Genomic DNA, 13,863 nt, shown 5'->3' with positions numbered 1-13,863 from the left:
GCAGTGGTGCGATCTCAGCTCCTGGGTTCAAGCAGTTCTCCTGCCTCTTAGTACAGACGGGGTTTCACTGTGTTGGCCAGGCTGGTCTCAAACTCCTGACCTCGTGATCCATCTGCCTTGGCCTCTCAAAGTGCTGGCATTACAGGCATGAGTCACTGTGCCCAACCGAAAGAGCTTTTAAAGAATATTTAAGGCTACTCAAAAATTTTCTGGCTGTGTGCAGTGGCTCATGCCTGTAATCTCAGCACTTTGGGAGGCTGAGGCAGGCAGATCACTTGAGCCCAGGAGTTCAAGGCCAGCCTGGGCAACATGGTAAAACCCCATCTCTACAAAAAAATATAAAAATTTAACCAGGTGTGGTGTCACATGCCTGTAGTCCCAGCTACTAGAGAGGCTGAGATGGGAGGATCACTTGAGCCTAGGAGGTTGCAGTGAGCTCTAGTGTCTCTTTTTTTTTTTTTTTTTTTTTTTTGAGACAGGGCCTTGTTCTGTCGCCACTGCTCTCTAGCCTGGACAACAGAGCGAAACCCTGTCTCAAGAAAAAAAAAAAGAAAAAAGATAGTATTCTATCTGACACATTATCTATTCATTACCCATCTCCAAGGTAGAATATAAATTTCATGAGATAGTTTATCTATTTTTTGTTCATTGCTGTATTTCTAGTTAGTGTCTGGAATATCCTAGAAGTTCAATACATAGTTTTGTCATTATTTTTCCTTAATGAATGAATGAATTCAGTTTCCTATTTTCTAGAACTTCTCTTTTTCTTCTTGGATCTTCCTACTGATCATCTAGGCACTTTCCTCTTAATTAAAACTTTAAGCAGAAGTGAGTTGAGTAAAAATTAAAGCCAGAAATTCAAGTTAATTAGTTTTGCTATGTTTCAGTGGGTCTGATAAGAGAGTTTTCTTGGCAAAGATTGAAGGCTCTGATTATTCAATCTTTGATAAACTTTATGAATTTTAGAGTTAGAGCATTTCTCTAACTCCATCAGTGCATATAATTGAGTGTTAACTTTTACCTGAAAGTTATGATGAGAAGTGTGGTGTGACTGGTTCTTTTCCATGCCTACCAAAATACAAGCAAGTCCAAAAACTATGTGGTGGTTTAGGGTTCATTTTAATGGACAGCAAAGCAGATTACCAAACAGGCCTCATTATTCTTTAATATGAAATAGAAAAATGTTTTTCCTATATGACTGAAGTGCAGTCCTACCTGAAGGAGTGTTAGGGAGTGAGGAAGGAAGGAGACATTGTGGCTTCTGGAGATACTTGTAATTAACAAACTTTTTTTCTTTTATTTATGGTTTGATTTTTGTCTTTGGCATGTTCCCCTTCAAATATTGAATTTATTTGCAAATGATGTCTTGAACATTGAGTTTATTGATTCCCTGTCTTCTCCTCATTCCCAGCCGCTACACAAACAGTACTGAGTTCAAGCACGGTGTCTCATTACAAGGGCCCAGGGTGAGGATGCAGGAACCCATCCCCAAATTGTGGTTGTTTTATGCAGTACCAGAGAGACCATGCTCACTGGGCATTTCCTAAACCTCCTTTTCTTCTCGCAGGAATCTGCTTCTAGGAGGCTATCGTTAACCTCTTCTGGTCACATATGGACATACACCCCACAACATCCTTTTCAGCAGTTGTAGCTGAACACTTTCTGAATAGTCCACCAGGAACTTAATAATTGCAAAGAAGCAAAGAAAGTTTTGAGTGGAAGTTTCCGTCTCCACTGAAATCGTGTTTTCATATAACACCAGAAAAATAGCCACTTTTCACTTTGGAGTTCAGTGTTTTAGGGAACAGATATTCTGAACCAAATATTGGAGCAAAATATTTCTCAAAGGATGTTTCTACCATTAGTGAATCTATTTACGTATTAGGCCTTACAAAGTAATGAACTCGCACTGTTATATTTGTGATAATCACTTACCATTATCAAAAGCAATAAAATTACATCTGTGAGGACTGTAGGGGTTACTTAAAAACTCTCAGAAATCATCATAGATGGAACCAAAAGCTATAGACCATAAATAGGGCTGCTGGCACTGATGACCACACATTTACATTGGGCCCTTTTTGGTAAGCATTTAAAGAAAATCATTCCCGCAGATTGTTTACTTTTAGTCCTCAAGGAAAGGTAGCCACCTGGAGGAGGAAATGGTTTAGATGTAAAGGAGCTTAGGGGACAACTGAGAGAATGGAGGGAAAGGGATCTGATGAGGAAAGGGGAGCAGAGTGAAGGGGAGAAAGAAGCTTAATATTAGGATATCAACTGTGCTCTAGTGATTCCACTCCACACAGAGTTACATCCAGCTCCTCTCAGCCACAGTGCTACATGCTTCTACAAATTGCCTTATTTTAACAATCCCATGAAGTGAGTATATTGTTATTGCTGTTTTACAGACGAAGAAACTGAGAGAGACAGAGTTAAGTAACTTGTCCCCAGGCCACAGTATGGGATTGGAACATGGATCTAGTCAGTGTCAAGCCCTCTAGGACCCAAATGAGGCCTGCCTCTTGCCTCTAGTCAGTTTATTCTGATTATCTTCACAATGGAGAGTATTGAAGCCAAGTTTGCAGGGCAGTGGAGCCTAGACTCAGAATGTGAGCATTATCATTATCATTTACTTTAACCCTAGAATCAGGGGTCACCAAGACCATGCCCGCATTCAATGGGTTGCATAAGGACTCACCCAACTCAGCATATAGTCTGACTAACAGCTATGATTGGTCACAGCAAAAGGATACAAAGCAAAATCAGCAAAGGGAAAAGGAGTATTGGGTGAAGTCCAGGGAAAATGAGACACAAGCTTCTAAGAGGCCTCTCCAATAGAGTCACACAGGATGTGCTCAATTCCATCAGTAACAACTTGTGACAACAAACATACAGTGTTGTCTACCAGGGAAATTCATTAAAGACTCAATGCCCAAGGTTTTTATTGGAGTAAAGTTACGTAGATACCCTCTGCCTGGCACATACCCAAATTCCAGACTCCCAGAAAAAAAGTAGGTGTTCAGCATGAACTATATTATTTGCATAATCTAAGCACATTGAGTCACTCTTATTAGTTAGGGTGTTGGTAATCCTCTTGATATCCAACTTTCCAAATGCCAGCCAAAGGGCCAATTTTACAAGCAGGCCTTTCTAAAGATAGTATTTTTCAGGCCTGCTCTATTAAATCTTTTTTGTACATTTCTTCATTTCCTTTCACTAAAGAAATAGTTTTATTGGATTGAAGTTGGAGGTATTGAGTTTAGATAAATTTCTACCTAAAAGCATCATGTTACCTTCATGTGATTTTAAATTCGAATGATTTCAACCAAGCAAACCATTTGTACTATGGAAAGCAGCAATTCTAGCCAGGCAGAGAAAGCAGCCTGCAGAGAAAAAAGAATATGACTGTGTGTCATCTTCTGGCCTGTGGAGCTAATGGGACAGAATTATGGGCATTGCTAACAGCTTCTTTGCATTCCCTGTGCATTGCCTCTAGAAGGGAAAAAGGAGGGTTTGCCAGGAAACCTTTAGTTGCCTTCCTTCCCTAGATCACACTGTGTTAGACAGAATTCTAAGATAGCCCCCCAAGACTTCTATCCCCCCGGTGTACATGCCCTGAATAATCACTCCCCTGAGGATGAGGAGGGGCCTGTGAATATGATGGGACAGCCATTCCTTTGATGATGCTACATTATATGGCAGAGGGGACATGACATAGGGCAGACCTGACCTAATCAGATGAACACTTTAAAAGCAAAGAGTTTCCTCTAGCTGTTCACAGAAGACGTCAGAGAAGTGCTCCTACTGGTCTCAAGATAGCAGTTCATAAACTACAACGTTGTGAACTATCCATGAGAGTCACGTGCTAAGGAATTCCAATGGCCCCTAGGAAGTGAGAATGGTTTTCAGCTGATAGGCAGCAAGGAAATTGAGGTATCAGTCCTCCAACCACAAGGAACTGGATTCTGCCACATAAGCCTGGAAGAGGCAGCCCAGCGGATACTGTTGTAGAACCACTAGGTTTGATTGCCCATTGTGTAGTAACAACCAATACACTGAGACAAGAGTTGCAGCAGAGAAATGGTTTGGTAACTGTAGGGCAGCCAAACAAGGAGATGAGAGGAAACCTCAAATCTGCCTCCCCAAGGAGGTTGCGTTGGGGTCTGAACAGGTGATGAGCTGAACAGGAGTTGGGATCACAGATTGATTGAGAAGTGAGGAGTGAAGTCATGGGACAGGGAGATGAAAAAACATTTCGTACACTTCTTTGCGGGGTTTGTTTCTTGGTGAAGGTCTTCAGACTAGTTGGTGTCAGCTATTCTGCTGGAATTCAAGATCTGAAAAACACTTTAAGCAATTCTTGGACAGAAAGGTCCAGTGCCAGAGATTCCATCTATAGGAACAATGCAGGGAGCAGGTGCTCAGGTGCTCCCCACAACGTGGCTCTCAGTTAGCAGCTGCAGGGACTTGGGTAGACGTGTACCAGCACACCCTGGTCAATGCCCAACTATAACTCTGCCTAAAGCCTGGCTTGTAATTCTCATGAGGGCTGTTTTCACAGCTTGATTTTAGCCCATTGATACCTGAAGAGAGAATCCAGGCAGCCATGTTGGGACTTCTGACCTAGAAAACTGTGAGGTGATAAATAGGTATTGTTTTAAGCTGCTACGTTTGTGGTAATCTATTCTGCAGTAGGAGAAAACTCACACACACAGCAAACTAACAACCTACATTTTGGCCTTTGGCTCTCAGATTCATATATGAATCTTTGTTAATTTTCCTGATTTCACTAGCTGTAACCAGGCATCTTAGGGAAAGTGGAAAGTAATTGGACTACATGCATAGGCTATAAATTCACAATGTCTTCTCTGAAACATGAACAAATGCAAAATGCATGTGCAATGTTGAACGGAATCTGAGAAGAGACGGTCAAAGCATAGTTAATTAGACATAGAACTGCTGTTACAAAGCTGGTTACTTTCCTAATTAAATTTTATGGTTTTGCTGAAGAATTAAAACAAGAAAGTTAAACAGAAAACCATGCCCCCAGAGAACTGGATTGAGAAAGCACCAACCAATTAAATTGTTAATTAAGAGCATAACCATGATTTAAATAAAGTTATGATGGAAAGGGAACAGTCTGCAGGTAAGTAAATTAAATTCCCAACACCACATTCTGCCTACATCTCTTTGCAAATTCTTTGTACTCTGAAGTAATAGAAATGGCTTTATGTAGGATCACAAAGTTTCCATTACAGAATTGACACACTCTTGTATAAAGAACAATTAATGACATTTCTGTTTCCAATTTTCTCATCAGAGAGCTGTAGGATAGGAAACTGTCCTATTTGACCGAAAGTTTGCCATTTTTTTCAAACTGAAGCACAATCTCATAAATATTAGTTGGTTTGTCAGGTGTCATTGAATGACATGTCAAAAGTCATAAAATCACATGGGGAAAACTGTCCTTGCTAGGAGGAAGGCTTCATCTCTCTTCCCTTGCTTTGTACATGAAATGTGCTGCTGCTGTCCCAGGTGTGGCCTCCCTCCCTCACACCCCAGTATTGTGCTGTAGTTGACTGCTGTCTTCTCTAATCCTCCTTGGAGCACGCCCAAGTCATACACCGGACCTACAGGAGCTCTAGAACACCTGTGATTACAGGAGTTTATGAAGTCAAACATCCAACTGGACAGTTTAATCAATTGGAAAACTTATGAGGAGAAAATGGATGGTAGAATTCATGCTGTGGAAGATATTTGTTCCCAACTTAATTAGAATCTGGTCGTGTGATTGTAGGATCCCTTAATCATGGCTATGGTAGGCAGAATTCTAGAATGGCCCCCAGGACTCCCGGCCCTGGTGCACACACATCTCTCCTGACACGCTAATCTAGGCACGATTGTAAAAGGATTTTGCAGATGTAATTAGGGTCCCAAATCAGTTAACCTCAAAATAGAGAGATTGCCCAGGTGGGTCTGATCTAGTCAAGTGAGCCCTTTAAAATCGGTCTTTCCTCCAGCTGGTTGCAGAAGAGGCACTCAGACTACTCCTGCTAGCCTGCAAAAACAAACAGCCATGCTGTGAACTGCCCCGTGGCAAGAAATTGTGGGTGGCCTCTAGCTGCTGAGAACTATCTAAAGCCTACTAAAAGGAAAACGGGGGCCTCAGTCCTTCAGCCACAAGGAAATAAATTTTGCCAACAGTGAGAATCTAAGCACATATAAACCCCAAATGAAACTACAGCCCAACTGACACCTTGATTTCAGCCCAGTGACACCTTGAGCACAGAATCCACACCATGCCCATACTTCTGACCTACAGAAACAACAAAATAATAAAATTGAGCTGCTAACCTTGTGGTAATTTAGCAATAAAAATCTAATACCTTAAATACCCAGTGGCTTGGTATGTTGGCTGAAGATACACAGGAGCATTATGAATGATACTTCATAAAAGGTAAAAGTGAGGAAGAGACCAAGAATTTGGCCTGTCAGTATGTTTTGGGTAGGAAATTACATTTCCACTTTTTTGTTAAAGGCTTTGTAAAGTAATGAAAGAACACTGACTTTTGCTTTCTGTGGCATGATTTTTGAGAGAAAAAACTGCTTATTATCCAGGCAGATGTCCAAATGCAGTTATGGGTTAAATTTCAGGAATATAATTTTCAAGCATGGCTTGCATTTATCTCCATGTGTATATTGATGAAACAATATAGTATGTTTTAAAAAGAAATACATTAGAAACATTCTTTCAAAAGCAAAAAAAAAAAAAAAAAACCCTCTACCATGTTATGATGATGATGATCTACCCCAGTGATCCTTTATTTAATTTACTCAACTGAGTTGGCATGACCTTAGGCTTATGCTGTAGTATTTTAAGCTGATTGTGTTTCCTTTCTGTTATAAGAATTTCTAAGTTTTGACATTGAAACAATCTGTTTTGAAACTATTTTAAACTTTAAGAGGAATTGCTCCTGCCGGATGTAGTACTGGCCATTCCTAAGAGGACAGCTGAACACTGGGTCTAGCACAGTCTTTTATAGAAAGTAATCTCCACTGGGCTCTTTCATGTACCTGCCATCACCTGTGATTGCCTCCTTTGCATGTCTAGTGGTTGGCAGGCTGTAGGCTGGGATGACAGACAACTGGACCATGTGTCTCTCGTTGTCTAGCTGTCTAGGATAGGCTTATTTACTTGGGAGTTACAGGGTTCTAAGAGTGAGAGAACAAACTTACAAAACTCCTTGAACCTAAGCTTAGAGTGCTCAGTAAATGTCACTTCTGCCACATTATCCTAGCCAAAGAAAGTCACAGCTCAGATTCAAAAAGTGGAAAAACAGATTCTAATGCTTAGTGAGAGAATGGTAAGGTATGTACAGGAGAGTCTGTGGTCATTTTTGTAATCCACCACGTCTTCTATTCCCCACCACCCCCACAACACACACACACATATTCGATTTGCCAGCAAATCCCAGATGGAAGATGACAGCTACCTAACTTCTCCTCTGCAGTCTCAAGGCCACTTCCATAGTTCCGGCCCTGATATCTTTAACCTGAACTGCACCAGCCTCCCCAGTGTCTTTTCTGCAGCCCTCACACGTGGTTCTTATTTGTTCTCCATACTGTGAGAGTGATCTTTCTGAAATGAGAAACTGACCAAGTCACATCTCTACTTAAAACCTTTTAAGTGTTCACCATAGTCAACAGCAGTAATTCCCAACCCAGGATACTCATAGGAAGCTTTTTATAAAAGGCTGACATCTAACCCCACTGCTAGAGATTCTGACTCAGTTGCTCAGGTGAGACTTGGTGGTTAAAATTTCTTTAAGCTCCCTAGGGGATTCTGGATGTAGCCAAGGGAGTAAGCCACTGGCCTAGGGTGTAGACTTCAAACTCTTTGGTGTGACCTGTAGGGCCTGTCAAGATTGCACCTCCCTGCCTAACACTTCTCAGCCTCTGTCACTGTCCTTGGCTTAGTGTCCATCACCCGAACCATACTGAACCAGTTGTAGTTTCTCACCTAAGTGCCTTTGCTCAAGCTGTTCCTCTTGTCTGGAATGCTATTCTCTTCTTTGACCACCTACTGAACAGCACTTATCTTTGAAACTAGGCTAAAACACTGGATTCTGCTTGAGTTATTTGACCCTCACTGAATTCTATAGACTATTATACTCTAACATCAATATCCCTTTGTGCTTTCTGCACCCACCCATCCCCAGGAGGCTTTCTTACAGATCTGAAATGTCATTAATTCTCTGAATTGCATATGGTGGATAGGGAGGCACTGACGGAAGAGAAAGGACTGGTGACTCTTCAGCTGGTACTAAGAGGCTTATGTGCACAGTCAGGCCACTAGCTTCAGGAACACAGCCCAGCAAAGGCTTAAAAGAGACCTTTACTTTTTTTTACCCACCCTTCTGGTTTCTTTTTATTTCCTGTTTTTTTAATAGGTCACCTTTTATATTTATCCTTGTAATTTCACCTGAAAATTACAAATATTGGAGAGAATGATTTGTGCTTTGTTAAATGTGAATCTAACCATTTCCGCTTTTAAAGGACGTTAACATGTGATCAAAGATACAGGGATAGAAGAAGTTCCTTTTTCAAGGGCAAAGATGGCACTTCTTGGTGAGTGAGAGGTTTTCTATCAAGTGTACAGACAATACTTTGGTGCCATTTCTTAGACCCACAGCTCCAAAGATAAAAGTTTAAGTGAAGATTCTTTTAATTAAAGTTTCCTATTTTCAACCATTTCATTTTTCTAGCTGTATAAATGTGCAGAGATTTCCCCTGCCTTGCTTGGTTTTAGAGGTTAATATTGCTGAGAAGTGTGGAACCTGGACCCCACAACCCTTTTTAGAGAAGTGCACCATTGTCCAGATCACTGGCATTAGGGCACAGCCATAAAAACGAGTATCAATAACCTAAAAGAATTCACTAACACCATTCAAATTTATTTATTAAATATTCAACCATGTGAGGTCTTGTACAGGGCGAATATGGAAAGCAGTTAGCATGGTGCTTAAGACTAAGACCCCTGGAGACATAATGTCACTGGTCAATTGTGTTCTTTGCCTACTTCACATTGGCTGCAAAGAAAGAACATGCAATTGGGAAGTCAACCAGGTTTTTATTCAGTGGCCAAAGAATGGAGAAGGGGAGCTCATGTTCCAAAGGCACCATCTTTCTGGAGGCATGAGAGTTTTAGAGTTGGGTGCAAGCCTGGGGAAGTATGTAGGCATGCACTGGATGGAGTTGCAAACAGGCATGGTACATAAACATGTTTCTACACACATTGCATGTAGACAAAATGGGGGCAATTTTCTCTTAGGGGAAAGTTTTGTAGTATTATAATGATATGTTCATTAACATATCTTAAAGGTAACTGGAGACTTAAAGGTAGCTGGAGGTCACCTGCTCTGGTCTACACCAGTTTCATGTGGGTCTGAACTTCCTCGGTTATTCAGCAGGGGCTACTTGTGGCATCCAGACCATCTGGTTTCTTTAAACAGCTGTGCCTATAAACAGACTTAAAAAAAACCGTTTTCCCACTGTCAGTAGGGGCCATCCTGGTGACAATAATTCTTGGGTTCATATCCAGACTCTTCCATGTACTGATGACATGGGAGAGTTCCCTGATCCCCCTCGCAGAAGTTGTGACAGGTGTGTCTCACCTGTTCAATCGCCCCACTGCTCAAACCCCATGTGGGATGGGGAGCATGCAGACAGGCAAGTGCAGAGGCTGGGGTGAGTGCTTTGGGCTCTGGCCCGTGGTAATGTCCAGGAGTTACAAAGCTCTTTCAGCTTTGCCATCCGCAGCTCAATGGTCCCTCTGCCTTTTTGCAAGGGCAGAGGGCCAGTGTGACAGCTTTCTGTATCTCGAGCTCTTGCCCAGCATCCCAGAAAAATCCAGTCACACACGGGCTTGAAGGATGAATGCAAGGTTTTATTGAGTGGTGGAGGTGGCTTTCAGTGGGATGGATAGGGAGCGGGACTAGGCCCGACTCCTCTCCAACCACCCCACAGCCGAACTCCTTTTGGAGTTCAGATGTTCCTCTTCTCTCTCTCTCTCTGCCGCATCGTTCTGCCATCTGTCTGCTGGTCTGTTTCTGAAGCCTGCTGTTCAGGGTTTATATGGGTGCAGGATAGGGGGCATTGCAGGCCAAAAGGCAACTTTTTGGGCACAAAAACAGGAATGCCTGATCTCATTTAGGGCCATGGGTGTACAGGCTTGAGGGTGGGGTCTTTGCCTAGGAACTGCTCTCTTCTACCCAGTATTTCCTGGTCTCCTGTCCATATCACTAGTTGTATGAGTGTCAGCAAGTTACCTAATTTCTCGGTGCTTCCATTTCCTGATCTGTAAAGTAGAGAACCACAGAAAGAGTCAATCATTTCCACATTTGTACTAACCTGCAGCTGGCATGTACATATATATCTCTATATACACTGTAGCAATTTGTCCACATATTGTGTCTCCCTTACCAGATTGAGAACTCCCTGAGAGAAGGATGACTTACCATTCTTCTTTGGATAGGACTGTTGTCTGACTCATCTTTGTTTCCCTAGTGCCTGGCAATAATAGGCAGTCAACAAATACTGCCTGAATGAATGAGCATATGTAGTTCATTCATCCATCTATTTGCCTAATAATTATAATACAAACAACACTAACTTGGATTCTCATCAGGAATATGTGCATAATTTTCAACAGATTAAAAAAAGGTAGGTGTAAATAAAAACTATTGTAAAATGATGGAGCAAGCGGGTATCATGAAATAGGCAAGGGTATGAGGTAGGGGAAATTATCCATTTCCTCAATTACTAAGGAAGTTTTATGGAGGAAGTGGGATTTCTGTAATAGCTTGATGATAAACTTCTTAGAGAACTATCTTTGAGATCTGCAATCTTCCATTAGAGCCTCACCTAACTTTAAGATTTTTGCCTTTGGGTGTTGACTAACTCAATGAATACAGCAATGCTGATTATCAGAAACATTTGAATTTGACAGTCAGAGCTCAGGTGTTCTGCTTGGAGTCAATTTGTGATTTTGTATCATCAAAAATGTCTGTATCTCTTTAAGCCTCTGGCATACTTGATTAGCAAACCCATTCCTTTCTAATAACCTAAAAACAGCTATTAGGGATGCATATGTGGCAATACTTTGTGCCCTAAAAAAATTCAGAGCAGCTTTTGCATATTCATCAGCCATAACCACAAAGACTTTGCTTGATTAAAGAAGTTTCCTGTTTTCTACCATTTTGTTTTTCGAGTTGTATGAATGTGGAATGATTAAAATTCCCATGGTCCAACAAATACATCTCTCAGATGTTTTGCTGATAATTGGATTTGCTTTGAGGCTATCTGATCATCAGTGTTTCTTCTACTCTTTCACATTCCAGTTACATTTTGAATATGGACCATGATCTGGGTCCATATTCAAATCAGCATCATATTGAGAAAGAAGAAAGGAAAAGGTACGGAGAGCATGGAGCATAAGGGAAAAGACATTGACCCAGTACAGGGATTGTGATCTTTGAGAAGCTGCATCACAAGGATTGTTTACTCCCTTAGAGGGATGATATTGGGAGCACAGGCAGAAGATGCCTGTGTTTATGGGGCCAGGCTGAGCCTTTTGATAATACAGACACATAGCCTTTTGAGCATATATGGAAGAAGCAACCTTTGGGCTTTCAGACAAGGGGAGAACAGGTGGGAGGATAAACAATGGAATGGCAGGATATACATTTCTTTCCTCCTTCCCTTCTTCCATATCCCTCTCTGCCCTAAAACTTCAGCCACCATATCCAGAGCCATACTTAGACAGTCCATTCATTTTGTCAATGAATTTGTAATGTGCAACCAAGATTAGTCAATGTCCAGTCAGGAGACAGAAACCACACCAATAATTTGAACAGAAAATTTTTAATATAAAGTAATATTAGCTAGTAAATGGCAACTGATTACTAAAAGACATAAGACAGGAAATATAAATGCAGAGAACTACTGCTCTTTGGCATTAGGAAGAGTGTCCAAGGAAGGGAATAAGAACTTGATGGAGCATCTTCCCCTTCATCAGAAGGGTGAGATTCAGGCCTTCTTGGAATCCATGGACCATAAAGTAAGACATTTGCTGTGCTGCCAGCAGGCTAGGGCTGGCCTCTTGCTTTGGTATCAGCAAAACTTGCCAGAGAGTAAGTGTCACTGGGTCTTTCACACAGCACCAGTTGCCATGTCATAGGAAAGAAAAAAAGCATATCAGAACTAGGAAAAGAATTTCCTTCCTTCCCAGTGTCTTGCAAAGTCCTCTCTTGATGAAGCCTAACATTGACCAGCTATCAAAGGAGAAATATTTATGGAGTCTAGCTTGAGTTTCACAAGGCAAGACAAAAAGAGGGTAGATCTGGAATTGAGAGGCAGTCTATTGGTACCTGGAATAACACCTTGCTGGCCCAGAGGTATGATGATTAACAAGATAAAGTAAGGTTCTGGTCGGGTGATTAACAAAATAAAGTAAGGTTCTCCTTGTCACCCTACCATCTAAAGTGAATATAGAGAAGTGAAAAGGTGAGGCCAGGCGTGTAATCCCTCACACCTATAATCCCAGCACTTTGGGAGGCTGAGGCAGGCAGATCACCTGAGGTCAAGTGTTTGAGACCAGCCTGGCCAACATGGCAAAACCCTGTCTCTACTAAAAATATAAAAAATTAGCCGGGCATGGTGGTGTGTGCCTGTAATCCCAGCTACTAGGGAAGCTGAGGCGGGAGAATCACCTGAACCTGGGAGGCAGAGGTTACAGTGAGCCAACATTGTGCCATCCAGGCAGCAGAGCAAGACTCTATCTCAAAAAAAAAAAAAAAAAAAAAGGAGAAGTGAAAAGGCCATGGCCAAGGTAGGTATTAAGGGATAACATAAAATCCTTCTACCTACCAAGAAAAGGTATGTATAATAACAACCTTTATATACTACTGTGTGCTAAGTACTCTGCTAAATGCCAAATATATATTATTTAATGTAATCCTCAGTTCAAAGAGAGATTCGCATCCCAATTTTATAGATGAAAAAAAATTAAACTACTCTGTTTTTCCATTCTGCAGAAGACTTTTCCAATTCGAATTCCTTTCTAACATGACTTAACAAGAAGTTTCACCTGAAATCTTTATCAAGCTAAAAAAACAAATGTTTTTAGTGAGATTATTTGGTGGCCAGCTGAGAGTGAGAAAAGACACTAGAAATGTACATGTGCTGAGGAAGGGAGCCTGGATGGGGAAGCTGGAACTTCGCCATAGCCAAACATGGTTCCTTTCATGAGGTTACCTGAAAATGGCATGGCCCTGGGAAGTCGGCCATCTCTCCTGTCACCTCCAGCAACCTGCTTAGCTTTCTTATTTCTGCCTTGATTAATTATGTGTTTAAGCCAACTAAGCATGTTTCATTTTAGTATATTTAGATAATTGACAGCAAACGTTAAAAAGTCATAGAATAATGTGGATAATTGAGGAGGTGCTGAGAGACTGCAGGGGAAATGGTAACAATGAGTATGGTATTTTTTACTCTCTCTCCTTTTTTTTCTTAAGAGGAGAAAGAGTCTCAGTCTGTCACCCAAGCTGGAGTCTGGAATGCAGTGGTGCGATCATAGTTCATTGCAGCCTCTGACTCCTGGGCTCAAGCGATCCTCCTGAGTAGCTGGAACTATAGGGGCATATCACCATGCCCAGATAAATTTCTAAAAAGTTTTTTGTAGAGTCAGAGTCTTGCCATGTTGCCCAGGTTGGTCTCGAACTTCTGGGCTCAAGCAGTCCTCCTACCTCAGCCTCCTGAAGCACTGGGTTACACGTGTGAGCCACTGTGACTGGCCTAAGTATG

At 41.5% G+C, this 13,863-nt stretch overlaps 1 protein-coding gene across 2 annotated transcripts in view; it reads left to right on the top strand.

Annotated features, from left to right (window-relative positions):
- Nucleotides 1–13,863, top strand: part of CPA6 (carboxypeptidase A6) — a 310,643-nt gene that overhangs the window by 116,688 nt on the left and 180,092 nt on the right. The gene's annotated exons all lie outside the window — the stretch shown is intronic.

This window comes from Macaca mulatta, chromosome 8 (genome assembly GCF_049350105.2).
Source record: "Macaca mulatta isolate MMU2019108-1 chromosome 8, T2T-MMU8v2.0, whole genome shotgun sequence".
Lineage (NCBI taxonomy): Eukaryota > Metazoa > Chordata > Mammalia > Primates > Cercopithecidae > Macaca > Macaca mulatta.
This window is presented reverse-complemented; position numbering and strand designations above follow the sequence as displayed.